Source organism: Anomaloglossus baeobatrachus, chromosome 12, assembly GCF_048569485.1.
Source record: "Anomaloglossus baeobatrachus isolate aAnoBae1 chromosome 12, aAnoBae1.hap1, whole genome shotgun sequence".
NCBI lineage: Eukaryota > Metazoa > Chordata > Amphibia > Anura > Aromobatidae > Anomaloglossus > Anomaloglossus baeobatrachus.
This window is the reverse complement of record NC_134364.1, coordinates 76,720,623-76,743,206: the sequence shown is the minus strand read 5'-3', so window position 1 is coordinate 76,743,206 and position 22,584 is coordinate 76,720,623. Positions and strand designations below refer to the sequence as shown.

General features: G+C 50.0%; 1 protein-coding gene across 1 annotated transcript in view; it reads left to right on the top strand.

Annotated features, from left to right (window-relative positions):
- The first annotated feature begins 11,046 nt into the window (after window positions 1-11,046).
- The window catches only part of STXBP6 (syntaxin binding protein 6), a 109,019-nt gene continuing 97,481 nt past the window's right edge, over window positions 11,047-22,584 (top strand). The window contains exon 1 of the mRNA XM_075331165.1: window positions 11,047-11,180. The gene's annotated coding sequence lies outside the window, so the exon portion shown is untranslated. The remainder of the gene's footprint in view (window positions 11,181-22,584) is intronic.

The window sequence follows — 22,584 nt, the reverse complement described above, 5'->3', positions numbered from 1 at the left end:
TCCCCTCCACCTTAAATAGTTACATGTTCCATCACTTGATGCCGGTAATAGAGATTCACTCTGAACTGACCACCTTGGAGGGAGGAAGTTTGTTGTAGCTGTTGAAGTCCTGTTGCCTGCAGCCCTGGTATCTGGCTGCAGATTTGAAGCTGAAGTATATCCTTTTGTCTATGTTCCCCTGTCTGTACAGTCATGGCCAAAAGTTTTGAGAATGACAACAAAATTATATTTTCACATGATCTGTTGCCCTCTGGTTTTTAATTGTGTTTTTCTGATGTTTACATTGCATACAGAAATATAATTGCAATCATATTATGAGTACCAAAAGGTTATATTGACAGTTAGAATGAGTTAATGCAGCAAGTCAATATTTGCAGTGTTGACCCTTCTTCTTCAGGACCTCTGCAATTCTCCCCGGCATGCTCTCAATCAACTTCTGGATTAAATCCTGACTGATAGCTGTCCATTCTTGCATAAGCAATGCTTGCATTTTGCCAGAATTTGTTGGTTTTTGTTTGTCCACCCGTCTCTTGATGATTGCCCACAAGTTCTCAATGGGATTAAGATCAAGGGAGTTTCCAAGCCATGGACCCACAATCTCTATGTTTTGTTCCATGAGCCATTTAGTGATCACCTTTGCTTTATAGCAAGGTGCTCCATCATGCTGGAAAAGGCATTGTTGGGCGCCAAACTGCTCTTGGACAGTTGGGAGAAGTTGCTCTTGGAGGACATTCTGGTACCATTCTTTATTCATGGCTGTGTTTTTAGGCAAGGCTGTGAGTGAGCCGATTCCCTTGGCTGAGAAGCATCCCCACAGATGAATCGTTTCAGGTTGCTTAACAGTTGGCATGAGACAAGACTGGTGGTAGCGCTCACCTCTTCTTCTCCTAATAAGCTGTTTTCCAGATGTCCCAAACAATCGAAAAGGGGATTCATCTGAGAAAATGACTTTACCCCAGTCCTCAGCAGTCCACTCCCTGTACCTTTTGCAGAATATCAGTCGGTCCCTGATGTTTTTTCTGGAGACAAGTGGCTTCTTTGCTGCCCTCCTTGAAACCAGGCCTTGCTCAAAGAGTCTCCGCCTCACAGTGCGTGCAGAAGCACTCACACCAGCCTGCTGCCATTGCTGAGCGAGCTCAGCACGGCTGGTAGTCCGATCCCACAGCTGAAACAGTTTTAAGATACGGTCCTGGCGTTTGCTGGTCCTTCTTGGGCGCTCAGGAGCCTTTTTGGCAACAATGGAAGTTCTCTCCTCGAAGTTCTTGATGATGCGATAGATTGTTGACTGAGGTGCAATCTTTGTAGCTGTGATACTCTTCCCTGTTAGGCCATTTTTGTGCAGAGCAATAATGGCTGCACGTGTTTCTTTAGAGATAACCATGGTTAACTGAAGAGAAACAATGATACCAAGCACCAGCCTCCTTTTAAAGTGTCCAGTGGTGTCATTCTTACTTAATCATGACTGATTGATCGTCAGCCCTGTCCTCATCAACACCCACACCTGTGTTAATGGAACAATCACTAAAACAATGTTAGCTGCTCCTTTTAAGGCAGGAATGCAATGATGTTGAAATGTGTTTTGGGGGTTAAAGTTCATTTTCTTAGCCAATATTGACTTTGCAAGTAATTGCTGTTAAGCTGATCACTCTTTATGACATTCTGGAGTATATGCAAATTGCCATTAGAAAAACTTAAGCAGTAGACTTTGTAAAAATTAATATTTGTAGCATTCTCAAAACTTTTGGCAATGACAGTATACCTTCCCCTATGATTATTGTAGTGGTGTAGTCTAGCGCACTCAGCGGCCTTCGCACAGCTAGGGTGAGTGGAGGGATAGATAGGGGCTAGGCACGTGATGGCGTTGAGGGGAAGGACTCATATAGGGACATTAGGTTTGCTCAATTTTAAGATACGGTTAGTGTCAGGAGGGTCTCGACACCTGCTCCCTATCGCCATAGCCTTTCTCTCCCTTCCCATCCCTGTTGTACCTCTGTGTTGCGTCATGTGACCCACCTCTTCCGACAATCCTACAACCTGCCGTAACTCTCAGTCTGATACAGCACCGGACAACCAGCTCTACCCTGACCTACTGTATCCTCACCCATCCTTTGTAGACTGTGAGCCCTCGCAGGCAGGGTCCTCTCTCCTCCTGTACCTGTCTGTGTCTTGTATTGTTTATGATTATTGTACTTGTCCCTATTATGTATACCCCTTTCACATGTAAAGCGCCATGGAATTGATGGCGCTATAATACTACATAATAATGTATCCCCTTGTCCATGTGTGACAGTTGCTTATTTTCAGGTGAACTACTGATTTATGACATAACAAAACGATTACACTTTAAACTGTGGAATATTGTAAATAGTTTGTGTGAAAGTGGCTTTAATCCAATTTATTAATCATTATTAATCAGACCTTTAAAATAAAAAAGAGAAACCATTTATTTATTGGATAAGATCAGCATATTGTGAAATATTGAACTAGTCATGAAGTGTGCAATGTTTTATCAGTTATAACTTATCCTATTGACAAAAGCTGCTACCTTCCCATGCATGGCCTTGGGAAAATGCACACTAAATGCTTCCTCCATAATCCACAGAGCCTCCTGCTACCTCCAGGACTCCTGGCAGAGCCACAAAACCTTGCTGGGAATAGCTACTATTGGAGACTTTTAGTTTTTCAAGGTTGATGGACTTTGTAGTTCATCTCTCCAAGTTTCTCTACCATTTCATAGGGCCCCTGCCACTTGGCCAAAAAATTACCATCTACCATCGGACTCAGCACTAGGACTCGCCCTTGCTGACTGGTTGTAAACCCTTGCTTGGGCTTCTTGCGCCTGAAGGAGATTCACCTTCACGATAGGCATTATCTTTGCATTCCTCTTCTGCATCTGGGTGACATGCTTGATGGCGCTACTATAGCGTGTAACTTCGGCTTCCCAGATCTCCTTAGCTATATCTTGAAGTCCCCGAGGGTGTCAGCCATACAGGAATTCAAATGAAGAAAACCCGGATTGAGACCTATGGAACTTTCCAGATGGAAAACAGCAGATATGAGAGAAGACAATCTCAGTCCTGGCCATCCTTCTCCATGACCTTGTTTAAGATAGCCTTTAAGGATATATTAAATCTCTCGACCAGGCCATCCGTCTGCGGATACACCAACATCTTCAATTGGGTAGTCTCTTGTACTTTACACAATTCTTTCATCACTTTGCTTATAAACAGACTTCCTTGGTCCATTAGGATCACCTTTGATATTCCCTTCTGGGCAAATACGTGGACCAACTCTTGGGCTATGCTTCTTGAGAAGACGTTTCTTAGGGGTACCGCCGCTGGGTACCGTGTTGCATAGTTAAGGACCACCAATAATTATTCTTGCCGTTCTGCAGACTTCAACAGTGGTCCCACTAGATCCATTGCTATTCGTTCAAACGGCACCTCATTAGTCGGTAATGGCACTAGGGGACTAAGGAAATGAGAGGTTGGAGCGGTTATTAGCAGGTGGGACAGGACCTACAATAGCTTAATATTTCTCTGTGACATCTGGACCAATAGAACCTACAAAACCTTTGCTCTTGGGTTTTGTTTATGCCCAGATGACTACAGAAGACTTACAAGTGGGCCATGTCCAATACCCTATGCCTATATGGCCCCGATACCAACAGCTGCTCTATTGTCTCCTCTCTTAGCTTAGTCACTTGGTAAAATAAATTCCTATTTACTGCAAAATGTGGGTACCTGGTGTCAACCTCCGACTCTTGAGCATGTCGGAAGTTGACATGTCAAAAGTTTTAATAGTAGGAGGACTGCATGCTGAGACCCACATCAAATACCAAAATGAATGGTCAGAACAACTCCATCAAGTTCTGCTCTACTTTCAAACTCAAGATCTAATGCTATGTCATTGGGGTCACGGAATTTGTGACGCACATCCGGCTGCATTAGCGATGCCGTTGTGTGTGACACCTATGAGCGATTTTGCATCGTCGCAAAAATGTGCAAAATCGCTCATCGGTGACATGGGGGTCCATTCTTGAATATCGTTACTGCAGCAGTAACGAAGTTGTTCCTCGTTGCTGCGGCAGCACACATCGCTATGTGTGACGCCGCAGGAACGAGGAACCTCTCCTTACCTGCCTCCTGGCCACAATGCGGAAGGAGGTGGGCGGGATGTTACGTCCCGCTCATCTCCGCCCCTCCACTTCTATTGGGCGGCCGCTCAGTGACGTCGCAGTGACGCTGCACGGACCGCCCCCTTAGAAAGGAGGCGGTTCGCCTAGGCAGGTATGTGTGACGGGTCTGGGTGATGTTGTGCGACACGGGCAGCGATTTGCCCCTGTCGCACAACCGATGGGGGCGGGAACACACGCTAGCGATATCGGTACCGATATCGCAGCGTGTAAAGCGGCCTTAACTCAAAGTCTTTCTATAGAGTCCATATAGAAAGTTTTTCTTAGTTAGTGAATTGTGACCTTCCTTTCTAAGCATTGGCTGGAAGCGCAAGGGCCTCAGGGCAAGCATGGAATGTCACAAGAAGGTGTCTTGACGAGTCAGGTGATTGCAATGCTGATCTCATGTGGTGCTTAGAAGGTACAATGGTTTCACAGTTTGAAGACTGAATGAAAACTTAAGTTAATTGAGTTCAACTTGAAGCTGAACATTTTGTTGATCCAGAGGAAGGCAAAAACATCATGGAGCAGACACTAATAGCTTCATGTTAGGGGGAAAATTATTTCCCAACGCCGCATACAGCAATCAGACTAGTTCCCTGGATCAATGTCCCATTACAGAATCCAGTGCACATAACCAAGTCCTGCAAGTCAAAAATTAAATTGATTGTATAATACTTATGGTAATTCTTACAGAGGGAGGGGATAACTATGAATACCCCCCAGATATTATCTGATCCTCAGCTGCTGACACTCAAGAAGCTGATGATTTTATAAACTTTACTTTCTTGGATTTCAAAACCTAAACATCCGAGCTGACTACTGCAGGTATGTATAGACTCAGCCTGATAGTGCCCGTATAGCACTGGCTTTAGATTATATAGGAAAATGCTGGTGATTAGTGCGCTTTAATAACATATCTTGATATTGCAGTTCACTCATTCCCTAAATAACTTGGTAGCTCTTCTCTGTACTTGCTCAAGTTCATCTATGTCCTTCTTAGACATGGGAGACCTACATTTCCATTTAATGTATACGCAGTTTTAGGATTACTCCGTCCTAGGTGCATTACTTTACATCGATCAACATTAAATCTCATTTGCAGTATCTGCCCATTCTGACATCTTATCCAGATCTTTTGGTAATATTGTACTATCAAGGTCAGTTTTTAATATCCTACATAGTTTGGTGTCATCAGCAAAGACTGACACTTTACTATCAATCCCATCCACAAGGTCATTAATAAAGAGATTAAAAAGAATCGGTCCTAGCACAGATCCCTGCGGCACCCCACTGCTGACTATAGCCCATTTAGAGAATGTACCATTTATGACTACTCTTTGTTTCCTATCTTTTAGCCAATTCCTTACCCAGTTGCATATAGTTTCCCCTAGTCCCTGCTTCTGGAGTTTTAGTATAAGGGTAAGTTAACACAGTGCGTTTTTCGCAGCGTTTTTGCGCAGTTTTCGGGTGCGTTTTTTGCTCAGAAAACTGCATGACTTTGCTTCCCCAGCAAAGTCTATGAGTTTTCATTTTTGCTGTCTGCACACAGCGTTTTGTTTCAGCTGCGTTTTTGTGGTGCCACAAAAACGCAGCATGTCAATTATTCCCGCGTTTTTCATTGCGCTTTTCATCCATTGAGTGCAATGGGATGTTGAAAGACGCAATGAGAAACGCAAATAGGTGCGTTTTGGTGCGTTTCTAAGACCAAAAACGCAGCTATAAACGCAGGAGATGGGTAGTAAAGTGACATGTACAGGAAGAGGATTCCTTCTGTCAGTAAACACAGAAGCGTGAATTCTCCGGTACCGTCACCGCCGCGTCCACCTCCAGTCCTGTGCATGTCTGCTGCCGTGCGCCGTCATGTACGGGCAGGAGGTGGAAGCGGCTGCGAAAACAAAAGTGAACAGTAGAAAAAAAAGTCATACTCACCTGTCTGCAGACTCCCGGTGCCATGTCCGCTCCCAGCTCCTCCTCCCGGTATCGCTGCTCCGGGTGTGTGCAGTCTCCCCGGGTACGTATGCCTACAGGACCTGGCGATGGATCACCTGATGCAGTCACCTGACGCATCAGCTGATCGTAAGTATCGCGTTGACGCGGGCGCCCGGCCGGTTTAACCTATCAGCGGATGCGTCAGGAGACTTCATCACTGATTACCGGCAGCTCCTGCAGCGATCGGACAGGATCAGACTCGCTCTAGGAGCTGCCGGTAATCAGCACATAAGTGAGTATTTTTTTTTTTTGCACCAATGCATCTGCTGATTGTATAAACGGCTTTTATACAATCAGCTGATGTGTGATGTGATTCAGGCACTTGAACCTGACATATCATCTGATCGGTATACCTTCCAGCAAACCAATCAGATGATATTGGATCCGGATTGGACGGCGCGGGACTCTTGACCCAGGATTACTGCGTAGGAGGGTTCTTTATTTCAATAAAGATGGAGTCACTAATTGTGTTGTGTTTTATTTCTAATAAAAATATTTTTCTGTGTGTTGTGGTTTTTTTGATCTTTACAAGAAATTCATGGTGGCCATGCCTAATATTGGCGTGACACCATGAATTTCGGGCTTAGGGCCAGCTGATAATATAGGGCTAGACCTAACCCCATTATTACCCAGTGAGCCACCCAGCATCAGGGCAGCTGGAAGAGTTGGATACAGCGCCAGAAGATGGCGCTTCTATGAAAGCGCCATTTTCTGGGGTGGTTGCGGACTGCAATTCGCAGCGGGGGTGCCCAGAAAGCATGGGCACCCTGCACTGTGGATTCCAATCCCCAGCTGCCTAGTTGTACCCGGCTGGACACAAAAATTAGGCGAAGCTCACGTCATTTTTTTTTTTAATTATTTCATGAAATTCATGAACTAATTAAAAAAAAAGGGCTTCTCTATATTTTTGGTTCCCAGCCGGGTACAAATAGGCAGCTGGGGGTTGGGGGCAGCCCGTACCTGCCTGCTGTTCCCGGCTAGCATACAAAAATATGGCGAAGCCCACGTCATTTTTTTTGTTTGGGGGGGCAAAGAAATCCTGCATACAGTCCTGGAAGGAGGATGCTGAGCCTTGTAGTTCGACAGCTGCTGTCTGCTCTCCTGCATACACTATTGGATGGAGGATGCTGAGCCTTGTAGGTCTGCTCCCCCTGACTCTCCCTCCAGCATACAGTCCTGGATGGAGCATGCTGAGCCTTGTAGTTCTGCAGCTGCTGTCTGCTCTCCTGCATACACTATTGGATGGAGGATGCTGAGCCTTGTAGTTCTGCAGCTGTCTGCTCTCCTGCATACACTAGTGGAGAATGAAGAACATATTGAAGAAGGAAATGACATCAGACCTTTTTTTTTTGTTCAATGATAAACGCATAAAGACGAGGTGAGCAAAAACCCAGCAAAACGCAGCAAAAACGCACCAAATCGCGGCAAAAACGCGTGCGTTTTTTGACGCGGGTGCGTTTTTGTGCGGTTTTTGCCGCAAAAAACGCACAAAAGACGCAGCGTCAAAAAAACGCAGTGTGTGAACCTAGCCTAAGGCTATTATGTGGTACAGTATCAAATGCCTTTGTAAAGTCCAAATAAATCACATCAGCTGCATTACCAATATCCAGGGTTGACCTTACCCCCTCCTAGAACCCCAACAGGTTGGTTAGACACGACTTATCTTTCATGAATCCATGCTGTCTGTCAGTTATTATATTCTTTTCTGCAACATATTTTTGCATGTCATCCCTTAAAATGCCCTCAAAAACTTTGCATACTACTGATGTCAGGCTTACTGGACGGTAGTTGCCTGGATCTACCCTCTTACCTTTCTTAAATATCGGTACCACATCAGCAATCCTCCAATCCTGAGGCACCAACCCCGTTACAAGCGAGTCTAAAAAGATGAGATACAGCGGTCTGTCGATTACGGAGCTCAAATCCCTCAATATTCGTGGATGAATGCAATCCGGCCCTGGGGATTTGTCAATGTTTAATTTACTCAGACGTAGGCGTACTTCATCTTGTGTTAAATTAATTATATCAGGTGGTGATGGACCACCACTGGTTACTCGACACATGCCCTGAGCCGGCACTGGTTACTCGGCACATGCCCTGGTTACTGGCACATGCCCTGGGCCAGACTGGTTACTCGGCACATTCCCTGGGCCGGCGCTGGTTACTGGGCACATGCCCTGGGCCAGCACTAGATACTTGGCACATGCCCCAGGCCGGCACTGGTTACTGGGCACATGCCCCGGGCCAGCACTAGATACTCAGCACATGCCCCGGGCTGGCAGTCATTACTGGGCACGTGCCACAGGCCGGCACTAGATACTCGGCACATGCCCCGGGCTGGAACTAGATGCACGGCACATGCCCCGGGCCGGCACTGGTTACGGGGCACACGCCTCGGCACTGGTTACATGACCTGGGTTGGACCTAATCACTCGACACATGCACCGGGCCGGCACTAGATACTCGGCACATGCCCCGGGCTGGCACTGGTTACTCGGCACATGCCCCGGGCTGGCACTAGATACTCGGCACATGCTCCGGGCTGGCACTAGATACTCGGCACATGCCCCGGGCTGGCACTAGATACTCGGCACATGTCCCGGGTTGGCACTAGATACTCGGCACATGCCCCGGGTCGGCACTAGATACTCGGCACCTACCCCGGGCCGGCAGACGTTACTGGGCACATGCCCCGGGCCGTCAGTCGTTACTGGGCACATGCCCCGAGCCGGCAGTCATTATTGGGCACATGCCCCGGGCCGTCAGTCGTTACTGGGCACATGCCCCGAGCCGGCAGTCATTATTGGGCACATGCCCCGGGGCGACAGTCGTTACTGGGCACATGCCCTGGGCCGGCACTACTCGGCACATGCCCCGAGTCGGCACTAGATACTCGGCACATGCCCCCGGCCGGCACTAGATACTCGGCACATGCCCCGGGCTGGCACTAGATACTCGGCACATGCCCCGGGCCGACACTACTCGGCACATGGCCCGGGCCTGCACTAGATACTCGGCACATGCCCCGGGCCGGCACTAGGTACGCGGTACATGCCCAGGGCTGGCACTGGTTACTCAGCACATGCTCCGGGCTAGTAGTCGTTACTGGTCACATGCCCCGGGCTGGCAGACATTACTGGGCACATGCCCCGGGCCGGCAGACGTTACTGGTCACATGCCCCGGGCTAGCAGACGTTACTGGGCACATGTCCTGGGCTGGCAGTTGTTACTCGGCACATGTCCCGGGCTGACACTGGTTACTCAGCACATGTCCCGGGCCGGCACTGGTTACTCGGTACATGCTCCGGGCCGGCACTAGATACTCGGCACATGCCCCGGGCTGGCAATCGTTACCGGGCACATGTCCTGGGCTGGCAGTTGTTACTCGGCACATGTCCCGGGCTGGCACTGGTTACTCGGCACATGTCCCGGGCCGGCACTGGTTACTCGGTACATGCTCCGGGCCTGCACTAGATACTCGGCACATGCCCCGGGCTGGCAGTCGTTACTGGGCACATGTCCCGGGCTGGCAGTTGTTACTCGGCACATGTCCCGGGCTGGCAGTTGTTACTCGGCACATGTCCCGGGCCGGCAGTCGTTACTCGGTACATGCCCCGGGCTGGCAGTCGTTACTGGGCACATACCCCGTGCTAGCAGACGTTACTGGGCACATGCCCCGGGTTGGCAGTCGTTCCTGGGCACATGCCCCGGGTTGGCAGTCGTTACTGGGCACATGTCCCGGGCTGGCAGACGTTACTGGTCACATGCCCCGAGCTAGCAGACGTTAGTGGGCACATGCCCCAGGCCGGCAGACATTACTGGGCACATGCCCCGGGACGGCAGACGTTACTGGTCACATGCCCCGGGCCGGCACTAGATACTCGGCACATGCCCCGGGCCGGCACTAGATACTCGGCACATGCCCCGGGTCGGCACTAGATACTCGGCACATGTCCCGGGCCGGCAGTCGTTACTCGGTACATGCCCCGGGCTGGCAGTCGTTACTGGGCACATGCCCCGGGCTAGCAGACGTTACTGGGCACATGCCCCGGGTTGGCAGTCGTTCCTGGGCACATGCCCCGGGTTGGCAGACGTTACTGGTCACATGCCCCGGGCTAGCAGACGTTACTGGGCACATGTCCCGGGCTGGCAGACGTTACTGGACACATGCCCCGGGTTGGCAGTCGTTACTGGGCACATGCCCCGGGCTGGCAGACGTTACTGGTCACATGCCCCAGGCCGGCAGACATTACTGGGCACATGCCCCGGGCTGGCAGTCGTTACTGGGCACATGTCCCGGGCTGGCAGTCGTTACTGGGCACATGTCCCGGGCTAGCAGACGTTACTGGGCACATGTCCCGGGCTGGCAGTCGTTACTGGGCACATGTCCCGGGCTAGCAGACGTTACTGGGCACATGCCCCGGGCTAGCAAACGTTACTGGGCACATGTCCCGGGCTGGCAGACGTTACTGGGCACATGCCCCGGGCTAGCAGACGTTACTGGGCACATGTCCCGGGCTGGCAGACGTTACTGGGCACATGCCCCGGGTTGGCAGACGTTAGTGGGCACATGCCCCAGGCCGGCAGACATTACTGGTCACATGCCCCGGGCTGGCAGTCGTTACTGGGCACATGCCCCGGGCTAGCAGACGTTAGTGGGCACATGCCCCAGGCCGGCAGACATTACTGGGCACATGCCCCGGGCTGGCAGTCGTTACTGGGCACATGTCCCGGGCTGGCAGTCGTTACTCGGCACATGCCCTGGGCCGGTAAGTTCCCGGCGGACGGACCCTCCTCCCCGTCCCGCTCTTCCCGTGTGTCTCCTCCCGGCCAGTCCTCTCCGTTCTCCGGACCCCGATTGGCTGCTCCGTGTCACGTGTGCGAGCCCCTGGTTTTGCAGCAGACAGAGGCAGGACAGTGCTCCGCAGAACATAGTGCAGCCCGGAGCGGAGAGCGGCGGAGTCCGGCACAGGATCACCGGGAGCAGCATTCCCCTGCCGGGAGCATACACCGGGTGAGTGTACCCGCACCGAGCAGTGCCCAGCGCAGCGCCTGTGTGTGGTCACGGGCTGCACACATCGATGCCCAATGATTGCACGTGAATTGGGCAATCTAATCGCTCCTATTGTGCAGCTCTGCCTCACTGCCGCGTACACAGGATTGGAACTACTTGTATTTCATTGCTTTGGTACCGAGAGTGCAGCGATTATCCGGTGTGTGACAGTGGAGTGTGCCTGTGGCTCTCACATTGGTGGCCACATTGTGTTCTGGATTGTGTAGCCAAATTATCAGTGTGAGTCTGATCATCCGGAGAGGTGTCTCCGCTCTCATCCCCCAAATGTTTTCACATTTAGTTGTCCGAATGGCCACAATTGGGGAGCAGACCCCCCCCATGGGCCACAATTGGGGAGCAGTCCCCCCCCCATGGGCCACAATTGGGGAGCAGTCCCCCCCCCATGGGCCACAATTGGGGAGCAGACCCCCCCCCCATGGGCCACAATTGGGGAGCCGAACCCCCCCCCCCATGGGCCACAATTGGGGAACAGGATCCCCCTGCAGGCTACAATTGGAGCAGGAACCCCCTGCAGGCCACAATTGGGGAGCAGACCTCCCCGCGGGCACAATTAGAGAGCAGAACTCCGTGGGCCACAATTATGGAGCAGCCCACCCTGTGGGCATAATTAGGGAGCAGAATCCCCCACAGGCCACAATTAGGGAGCAGGATCCCCCTACGGGTGACAATGTGGGAGCAAACCTCCAACCCCCCCCCGAGCCACAATTGGGGAGCAAACCACTCTTGCTGCCATAATTGGGGGGCACACACCCCCCCTCCCACCCCAAGAAATCTTCTTATTGGACCATCCGAATGAGCGCGCTGAGCGATCGTCAGCTAACTCCTCCTGCGGCTAGCACTAGAGTGCAACATTTTTAATGAAACCAAATTACAAAAATTATTTTAAGCCAAAAATTAAGTAAAATAAAGAATTGAATAAACCCCTTAAAAGCTAGAAACCACTCACTGACTGCTGCTGTGGCCTAGACGCGGCTTCCATATACTTTTCAACTAGAGTATTTGACCCAAACAATTAAACAGGACAAATCAACTTTTTTGACAGATCTTTGCAGTCAGTGAACTATTGTTCTGCTCATTTGTGTTGAAAAGGTTCAGAAATGCGTGGGATTGTCATGCTTGGCTGTCAGTTCTCCTGTGGCAGCGTGGCATTCAGGAGGGTGGACATGATGCCAGACAGTCTCGTACACTTGTTTGCTAAACTTGTTTCCCAAGAGAATGAAAGGATCCTGTCCTGTAAATGTCTTGTTTTAGATTTCACTAGAAACATGCGTCGGGCTTTGTTCACACCTGGATTTCGCAATGTTCTCTGTTCTTTTGGCACAGAAAAAACATTCATACCGAACATGGATATCATACGTAATGGATATAAACGAGGGGGGAGAAGACACCATTGGTGATATTGGGGTCCGACAGAGTCAGAATTGCAAATTTCAGGTGTTATCAGAGCCTAAGTGATCCGCATAATGTTCATCTCCGCCACTGCTGCAGTGATCCGCTTTAGCCATAACTGCATGGAAAATAATGTTTCACCTGGCTGTGTGTTCTCAATTTTACTATTTTGAAACATTTATTGTGAGACTTTCTTAGTAGTGATGAGCGGGCACTACCATGCTCGGGTGCTCAGTACTCGTAACTAGTGACGAGCGTGCACTACCATGCTCGGGTGCTCAGTACTGGTAACTAGTGATGAGCGGGCACTACCATGCTCTGGTGCTCAGTACTGGTAACTAGTGATGAGCGGGCACTACCATGCTCTGGTGCTCTGTACTGGTAACTGGTGATGAGTGAGCACTACCATGCTCGGGTGCTCAGTACTCGTAACTAGTGATGAGCGAGCACTACCATGCCCGGGTTCTCAGTACTGGTAACTAGTGATGAGCGGGCACTACCATGCTCTGGTGCTCTGTACTGGTAACTAGTGATGAGTGAGCACTACCATGCTCGGGTGCTCAGTACTCGTAACTAGTGATGAGTGAGCACTACCATGCTCGGGTGCTCTGTACTCGTAACTAGTGATGCGTGAGCACTACCATGCTCGGGTGCTCTGTACTCGTAACTAGTGATGAGTGAGCACTACCATGCTCGGGTACTCGGTACTCGTAACTAGTGATGAGTGAGCACTACCATGCTCTGGTGCTCAGTACTCGTAACTAGTGACGAGCGTGCACTACCATGCTCGGGTGCTCTGTACTCGTAACTAGTGATGAGCGGGCACTACCATGCTCGGGTGCTCAGTACTGGTAACTAGTGATGAGCGGGCACTACCATGCTCGGGTGCTCAGTACTCGTAACTAGTGATGAGCGGACACTACCATGCTTGTGTGGTCAGTACTCGTAACTAGTGACGAGCGTGCACTACCATGCTCAGGTGCTCAGTACTCGTAACTAGTGATGAGTGAGCACTACCATGCTCGGGTGCTCGGTACTTGTAACTAGTGATGAGTGAGCACTACCATGCTCTGGTGCTCAGTACTTGTAACTAGTGATGAGTGAGCACTACCATGCTCGGATGCTCCGTACTTGTAACTAGTGATGAGCGGGCACTACCATGCTCAGGTGCTCAGTACTCGTAACTAGTGATGAGCGGGCACTACCATGCTATGGTGCTCAGTATTCGTAACTAGTGATGAGAGAGCACTACCATGCTCAGGTGCTCAGTACTCGTAACTAGTGATGAGCGGACACTACCATGCTTGTGTGGTCAGTACTCGTAACTAGTGATGAGTGAGCACTACCATGCTCAAGTGCCCAGTACTCGTAACTAGTGACGAGCGTGCACTACCATGCTCGGGTGCTCAGTACTTGTAACTAGTGATGAGCGGGCACTACCATGCTCGGGTGCTCAGTACTGGTAAGTAGTGATGAGCGGGCACTACCATGCTCAGGTGCTCAGTACTGGTAACTAGTGGTGAGCGGGCACTACCATGCTCGGGTGCTCAGTACTGGTAACTAGTGATGAGCGAGCACTACCATGCTCGGGTGCTCAGTACTGGTAACTAGTGATGAGCGGGCACTACCATGCTCGGGTGCTCTGTACTCGTAACTAGTGATGAGCGGGCACCACCATGCTCGGGTGCTCTGTACTGGTAACTAGTGGTGAGCGGGCACTACCATGCTCGGGTGCTCAGTACTGGTAACTAGTGATGAGCGAGCACTACCATGCTCGGGTGCTCAGTACTGGTAACTAGTGATGAGCGGGCACTACCATGCTCGGGTGCTCTGTACTCGTAACTAGTGATGAGCAGGCACTACCATGCTCGGGTGCTCCGTATTGGTAACTAGTGATGAGTGAGCACTACCATGCTCGGGTGCTCAGTACTGGTAACTAGTGATGAGCGGGCACTACCATGCTCGGGTGCTCTGTACTCGTAACTAGTGATGAGCGGGCACTACCATGCTCGGGTGCTCTGTACTCGTAACTAGTGATGAGCGGGCACTACCATGCTCGGGTGCTCAGTACTGGTAACTAGTGATGAGCGAGCACTACCATGCTCGGGTGCTCAGTACTCGTAACTAGTGATGAGCGGGCACTACCATGCTCGGGTGCTCAGTACTGGTAACTAGTGATGAGCGAGCACTACCATGCTCGGGTGCTCAGTACTGGTAACTAGTGATGAGCAGGCACTACCATGCTCGGGTGCTCTGTACTCGTAACTAGTGATGAGTGAGCACTACCATGCTCGGATGCTCAGTACTCGTAACTAGTGATGAGCGGGCACTACCATGCTTGTCACTAGTTACGAGCATCTGAGCATGGTAGTGCTCACTCATCACTATTTCTTATTTCTACCTAAACCATAACACCAATCAGATCCTTGATTTCCTTATCTTGCACTTTTAGTTTTCTGTAGAGACAGAATCATTTATTATGTAAATAAATTTATATCACCTACATTTTTCTTGAAGCTATAAAGCTTGAGTGAAAGTTCTCGGGATTTCCCAGTCGGACTTCCCTCCGCTTTGTTGAATCTTGTTGCTGTGAGCAGCTTATTGGTCGTCACATTTCCTATACTTTGCCATTGGAGGAGAATTTTGGAATCACAGGCTGCCCTTCAAGTTTATCAGAGACCATAAAGTGCATAATGATGCTCATCAGACAGATATTATTTCTGGGCCTTTATGAAGATCCTTCACTACTATTTTTTTTTTGTGACAAACACAAATGTGTTGTTGTCCTGAGCGGCATCACATACAACTAGTTACCAGCCCTAACTGGTAAATGATGGGTCGCCTTCATCTGTCAAGTCTTCATCTGTCAAGTCTTCATCTGTCAAGTCTTCATCTGTCAAGTCTTCATCCGTCAAGTCTTCATCCGTCAAGTCTTCATCCGTCAAGTCTTCATCTGTCAAGTCTTCATCCGTCAAGTCTTCATCCGTCAAGTCTTCATCCGTCAAGTCTTCATCCGTCAAGTCTTCATCCGTCAAGTCTTCATCCGTCAAGTCTTCATCCGTCAAGTCTTCATCCGTCAAGTCTTCATCCGTCAAGTCTTCATCCGTCAAGTCTTCATCCGTCAAGTCTTCATCTGTCAAGTCTTCATCTGTCAAGTCTTCATCTGTCAAGTCTTCATCTGTCAATCACTGCCCTGGTGGAGAGACTGATGCGCAGTATTATCAATGTCTATTGTGCCCAGAAGCGTTTATTTCAGTATCATACAAACAATTTGGCGATGGCACAGAGAAATCTGTGCACACAATAGAAATAAAAGGTCGGCACAACTCCCACAAACAGGATGAACTCATTGGGCGGTATTCACACCTGTGGTGCACAATATTTGAAACTTAAATGTAACATATCAAAAAGTAGATTAGCGCTCACCCTTTGGTATGATAAAACAGTCGTCTATGATCTTTGCACGGTCGACAGCTTTTCAAAGTAAACAATAGCCTATGGCCGTTTCACCCACGGAGCGCTTTGTCACTGGCAAAACAGTGGCTGCAGTTCCCCCAGAATCGTATCACCGGAGTCTCAGACTTCTTTTCTTGTAATATCTATGGGCAATGCTAGGTAAGATCTGCTGTTCCCTCTTTGCTGCTCATTCAGCTGATCGCTGTTCTGCCTGTCTCCCATACACACTCGATTTGGCAGAGCATGCATGTGTTCCCAAAAAGTAGAGGGGAATAATCCACCGACAGACTCCTCTTACAACAACTGTAAGAACTAAAGGTGGAAGAACAGGATAAAATCCAACCTGCCTGATCTCATTTTCACTTGTCGTCATCCACAAACACACAAAAGATTTGGCAGATTCTCCCAGCTTTGTTCTTATGTGCGTAGAGGTCACTTTGTCCTATGGAAACCTTCCTTTATAAAAAGCTATTGATTCACCAAAGTATTACCATTGTTTAGAGAAGTGTTTTATGTCATGTGGTGATCTCTTTAGGTGTCAAAAAGTAAGAGGCTTTTGTGTAGGTACTGTTTGTGGTGTAGGTACTGTTTTTGGTGTAGGTACTGTTTGTGGTGTAGGTACTGTTTGTGGTGTAGGTACTGTTTGTGGTGTAGGTACTGTTTGTGGTGTAGGTACTGTTTGTGGGTGGTGTAGGTACTGTTTGTGGGTGGCGTAGGTACTGTTTGTGGGTGGCGTAGGTACTGTTTGTGGGTGGCGTAGGTACTGTTTGTGGGTGGCGTAGGTACTGTTTGTGGGTGGCGTAGGTACTGTGTGTTATGTACTGTTTGTATGTTTTGTATTTACAGTTTGCTTGTTATAAGTACTGTTTGTGTGTTATATGCACCGTCTGTGTGTGTACTGTCTGTTTTCTATATGTACTGTTTGTGTGTTATATGTATCGGTTGCTTGTTATATGTACTGTTTGTGTGAAAAGCTCCTCGCCTGTGCCAGGCGGTGATATCTGATCTGAGATCAGAGTCCACTCTAGCCTTCATTTATACCTTTTGTAGTTAAAGTATCTGCGTTCTCTGCTTATTTTAATGTGTATTATTGCAATTTCATGTGTTTTCTTTGAAGAAAAGGAAACTGGAACATGTCTGCGTGTGGTCGGATGCACAGACTAGTCCTGCACACATGTGAGCGGACAGCACTCCGAGGCCCATAGTGCTGCACCCTGTGAAGTCCTTTCTAAGCACTGACATGAGCTTATCCCATCTTTGGCCTCTTACACATCAGTGATTTTTGTCAGTGGTTTTTTTTTTTACCCGTGTCATCAGAGTTTGGACAGTTTCATCGGTATTTCTCATATGAGATTTCACCAGCTTCTGTCAAATCTGTCATCAGGTTTTTGCTACTTAAACTAAGAGCAGCATGATGTAGGTGCAGAGACTCTGATTCCAGTAATGCCACTTACTGGGCTGCTTGCTGTAGTTTTGCTACAATCCCTATTTTATCAGAAAGAGATTCAATAGTAGATTAGTTGTCTCATGTTATGTAGTCTTCAGCTTTGGATAACTCTGCCTCCACAAGTGATTGGCAGCTTTTTGCCTATGCACAGCATACACGGATAGCTGCCAATCAGTGGTGTGGGCATTCTCTGTAGACAGAATATGTTTATCAGAGAGATAATGGATTGGAATAAGATGTAATACCAGAAGAGTTACATATTTAAACTTCTCTGCACGCAACTAAATGAAGAGGAGATTTTGAGTATCATTTTAAGAGGATTATGTGGCTCAGACATTCCTTTATAATAGAGCAGAGGAGGGCGTCCAGACCCCCAGTATTACTCTGAAGGGATCGGAGGGGGAGCTATATGCAGATCCAGGAATCCAGCCCTGCATTTCTAGTACATGAGTGAATCTGCCTAAAAATAGAGAAAAAAATCCTTCCTTTCTCGCCTTTTCATTGGGGGACACAGACCGTGGGTTATATGTTGTCTCCAGGGGAGGCGTGACACTAGGTTTAAAAAAGAGTTAGCTCCTCCTCCCACAGCATAACCCCAGCTAGGCGGGAACTAGCTCAGTTCTTTTTAGTGTCAGCAAGGAGGCTGACACGTCTGGACTGAGCCCCAGGCCAGCTCATGTTTTTTATTTATTTATTTCTTTTTCTTTGTGATTTTATTCTATTTTTGACTATGGGGCAATACCAGGGTGTGCTCACCCCCGTTCCCCCCGTGTACGGGCAGAGGAAACCTGGCGTGCACAAGCCGTCAGTCTTCCCTCGCGCCCAAGTGGTCGGGTCTGCGTACCCCTCCAGGCTCCCTGGAAGCGCCTCACAGAGGTAGCTCCAGAGGGCTAGCAGAGCAGAGGACCTGCTAGCCTTGAGCCGAAGATGCGTCCCCGAGATCCCCACATCCCAGGACCGACGCGTCTTCAGACGGAGCAAGAGCAGGTAGGGAGACTACGTGTATCTGTCCCCTGCATCCAAACCGCCGCCTGAGGAGGCACCGGTGGGGCGATGCAGGCCGTGATCCCGGGGAAGCAGCATTAATTTAGCTCCCGGCGTCGGCCTGCATTCTTAGCAACACCCCCTCCACTGCTCCAGAAGCCGCTCCCTCTAGTGGGCCGTCTCTCCCCTCCATGCTGCCAGAGAATACTGGACGCCATTACATGCGGGGAGCAGACACGGGTGAGATCGCCTCCTTGGCTCTGCAACTCTGCAGCACTATATACCGCTCTGTTCAGTGGTATATCGCTGTCTTTCTAGCGGTGTGTGCCTGCTGGCTGGCAGTTTCAGCGGTATATACTAACTGTGTCTGCAGGTATATACCGACTGTTTGGCAGTGTATGCCACTTTACTATTGGTATATACCAGCTCTGTATAGCAGTCCCTTTCTAATACTGCTACTAGCTCCTCACCCACAGTAGTGTAATACTGCTAGAGGCCTCACTGTACTAATTGTACGTTTGGTGCTGACATGCGTAAAAACCGCAAGGGTGATAAAGCTTCCCAGGCATCCTCTATGGACCTGTACTATGCTTGTACCACCTGTGGAAGCTCGTTTCCCAATGGTCGAAGCTATCCACTCTGCCGAGGCTGTGATGCCCCTACTACAATGTCACAACAGGCGTTGCCGGACCAGGGGGTCGTGCAATCTGTGGGTTCGGCCCCGCCACCATTCAGGCAGCACCTCCGTCTGATGAGGCTATCCCTGCATGGGCTCGTCTGATGTCTAAAAGGTTAGATGACCTGGCCGCTCAGATATCCCAGCCTTCCACAGGCTCCCACAGCCTCCCCCCGGCTCAGCTCCCTCAGAGGAGCCCGCCTTCGTCTGGTGTATCATCCCCAGTACGTAAAAAGGCTGTCTCGAAAAGGCGCCATTGCGACCGCTCCGCCTCGTCTGACTCACACGATGGTCAGTCTGACTCAGGCTCCGTGACCTTTAGTAGTCACGATTCCCGAGACTCTGACTCTGATTCAGATGTCCCTTCTGAGTCTAGGCCTATGGAAGACACTTTAATAGCGGCTGTCAATCACTCTCTGTCGATTTCTGATCAGCCCTCGGACCCGACTTCTCAGTCGGCAATCAAGCGAGCCAAGAAGCCTCCTAAGGCTACTTTCACACATCCGGCTTGAGCCCTGCGGCTCAATCCGGCTGTGCAAGCTATGCAACAGATGCGGTGAAAACACCGCATCCTTTGCATAAGTTTTTCCCATGCGGCCCCGCCCGGTTTTTGCCGCTTGCGGCATGCTACTGAGCATGCGCAGTGGCAAAAACCCGCATGCGGCGGCCGGATGCGGTATTTGCCGCATCGCGCCGCATTTGGCCGCCATAGGCATGCATTGAGAGATGCGGCGCATCGGCCGAATGCCGCGCGATGCGGTTTTTTTTTTGCCGCACGAAAAAACGTGCCAGGCAACGTTCCATCCGGCCGCCGCATCGGCTAAATCTGCCACATGCGGCAAAAAACGGATGGAACGCAAGGCCATGCGGCACAATGCGGCACTAATTAAAGTCTATGCAGGAAAATCGCAACCGGCAGCAAAAAAAAACGGTTTGCGATTTTCCTGCAAAGTGCCGGATTGTGCCGCAGAAGAAAAACCGGAGGTGTGAAAGTACCCTTAGTCCTTTGCCCAAGATCCGATTTTTCATCAAATCATATCTAAACGGTGGGATCACCCTGATAGGAGGTTTAATAAAAAATCTTCCTCTTCATTCGCTTATCCCTTTCCTCCGGAAATGGTTAAGCCCTGGTCGGTACCCCCCGTTGTGGATCCGCCAGTATCCAGACTGGCTAAACACACGGTTATGTCTGTTTCAGACAACGCGTCTCTCAAGGACTCGTCCGACCACGCAGTTGAGGCTGCGGTCAAATCTATTTTCCAGGCTTCGGGCTCCTCTCTGCGCCCCCTGTTTGCCATGACATGGGTGGCAAGAGCTATGAGCGTGTGGAGTAGGAACCTGCGCAAGTTGCTTCGCCCTTGCAATATTCCTCCAGAGGCTCTTGAGATTCTTGATTTGTTCTCTCTAGGCTCTAATTATTTTCTTCACGGCTCCCTAGATGCAGCTAGCTGGACAGCCCTAACGGCAGCCAATGCTGTCTTTGCCCGCAGGGTTCTGTGGCTAAAAATATGGAATGCGGACAGTGCCTCCAAGAAGTCCCTGTCCACACTTCCCTTCCTGGGTCTTCGTCTGTTTGGTGAATCCCTGGACAAACTCATATCTGAGGCGATGGGTGGTAAAAGTACCATTCTACCACAAAAGCGGCCAGAAATTTCAAAAAATCTTCTTGGTGCAGGCAGTCCTTTCGGCCTGCCCCCCAAAAACCATCGGCCCAAGGACCGTCCCAACGCTCAGATCGAGGATCCGGTCCCTCAAGGGGCTCTTCTTGGCGTTCCCACTCCAAGCAACCTAAACCCAAAGGACCTCGCTTTGTACAGGCCCCCTCAGCATGACGCCAGGTATCCCTCAGATCTGACTCCTGTGGGAGGGCGGCTTCTGCTTTTTCGGGATATCTGGCTAGACCACACTCACGATGCTTGGGTTCGAGAAATCGTCACCTCAGGTTACAAGATCGATTTCCATTCCCTGCCGGCCAACAGGTTTCTGCATTCTCGTCTTCCAAAGTCCAAAACGCAAAGCCAGGCCTTATTTCAGGCCATAGCCTCTTTACAGAAAGCAAACATCATTCCAGTGCCCCTGGAACAGCGCGGCAAAGGTTTCTATTCAAACCTTTTTGTCGTTCCCAAAAAAGGGCGGACAGAGCCATCTATCTTGGACCTCAAACGGCTGAACAAGTTCGTACGGATTCGAACTTTCCGAATGGAATCATTGAGAGCAGTGCTAGCCGCCATGGAACCTGGAGAATTCCTAGCTTCCATAGACGCTCAAGATGCTTATTTACACATTCCCATATGTGTTTCTCATCAACGGTTCCTTCGCTTTGCCGTAGGACACCGTCATTTCCAATTCAGGGCCCTCCCCTTTGGGCTGGCCACTGCGCCTCGGGTCTTCACAAAGGTCATGGCGGCCGTCATGTCCATTTTACACCCCAGAGGCATCCTGGTCGTTCCCTATTTGGACGACCTTCTTGTCAAAGGAGAGCTCTCTTCACGTTTGCTCAGAAAGCGTGCAGATTTGCCTAGACACGCTGTCAAGGCTAGGGTGGCTTATCAACTTCAACAACTCATCCCTCATTCCTCATCAGCGCATCACCTTTCTAGGTATGCTGATAGATACGGCTCAGTCCAGGGTTTTTCTTCCAGAGGACAAGAGGTCTTCCCTGATTCGGGCCGCCCAATCCCTCCACTCTCGCCGTCATACATCCCTTCGGAATGGAATGAGAGTGTTAGGCAAGATGGTGGCGGTCATAGAAGCCGTTGTCCTTTGCCCAGTTCCATCTGCACCCTCTACAACTGGATCTTCTATCCTCCTGGGACAAGAATCCAGCTTCCCTGGACCGGTCAGTCCGCCTATCTCGGTCTGCGCTCAGCTCCCTCGTCTGGTGGACTCGAGCCTCATCCCTATCTCAAGGGAAGTCCTTCCGCCCGGTCCACTGGCAGGTAGTCACGACGGATGCCAGCCTGATAGGCTGGGGGGCTGTGTTTCTCCACCACACTGTTCAGGGACGCTGGTCTCCTTCCCAGCGCTCTCTGCACATCAATGTTCTGGAGATCAGAGCCATATTTTTGGCCCTTCAGAATTTTCAACCCTTACAATTGGGCCTCCCTGTTCGGATCCAGTCAGACAATGCCACGGCCGTGGCTTACATCAACCGTCAGGGAGGAACTCGCAGCAAGGCAGCGATGAAGGAAGTATCCAGGATTCTTCTTTGGGCAGAGAAGCACATCCCCATTATTTCAGCTGTCCATATCCCAGGGGTAGACAACTGGGCCGCAGACTTTCTCAGCAGGCAAGGTCTAGCAGCAGGGGAATGGTCCCTCCACGATGAAGTGTTCCATCAGATCACTCTTCGTTGGGGACTCCCGGATATGGACCTCATGGCGTCTCGAATG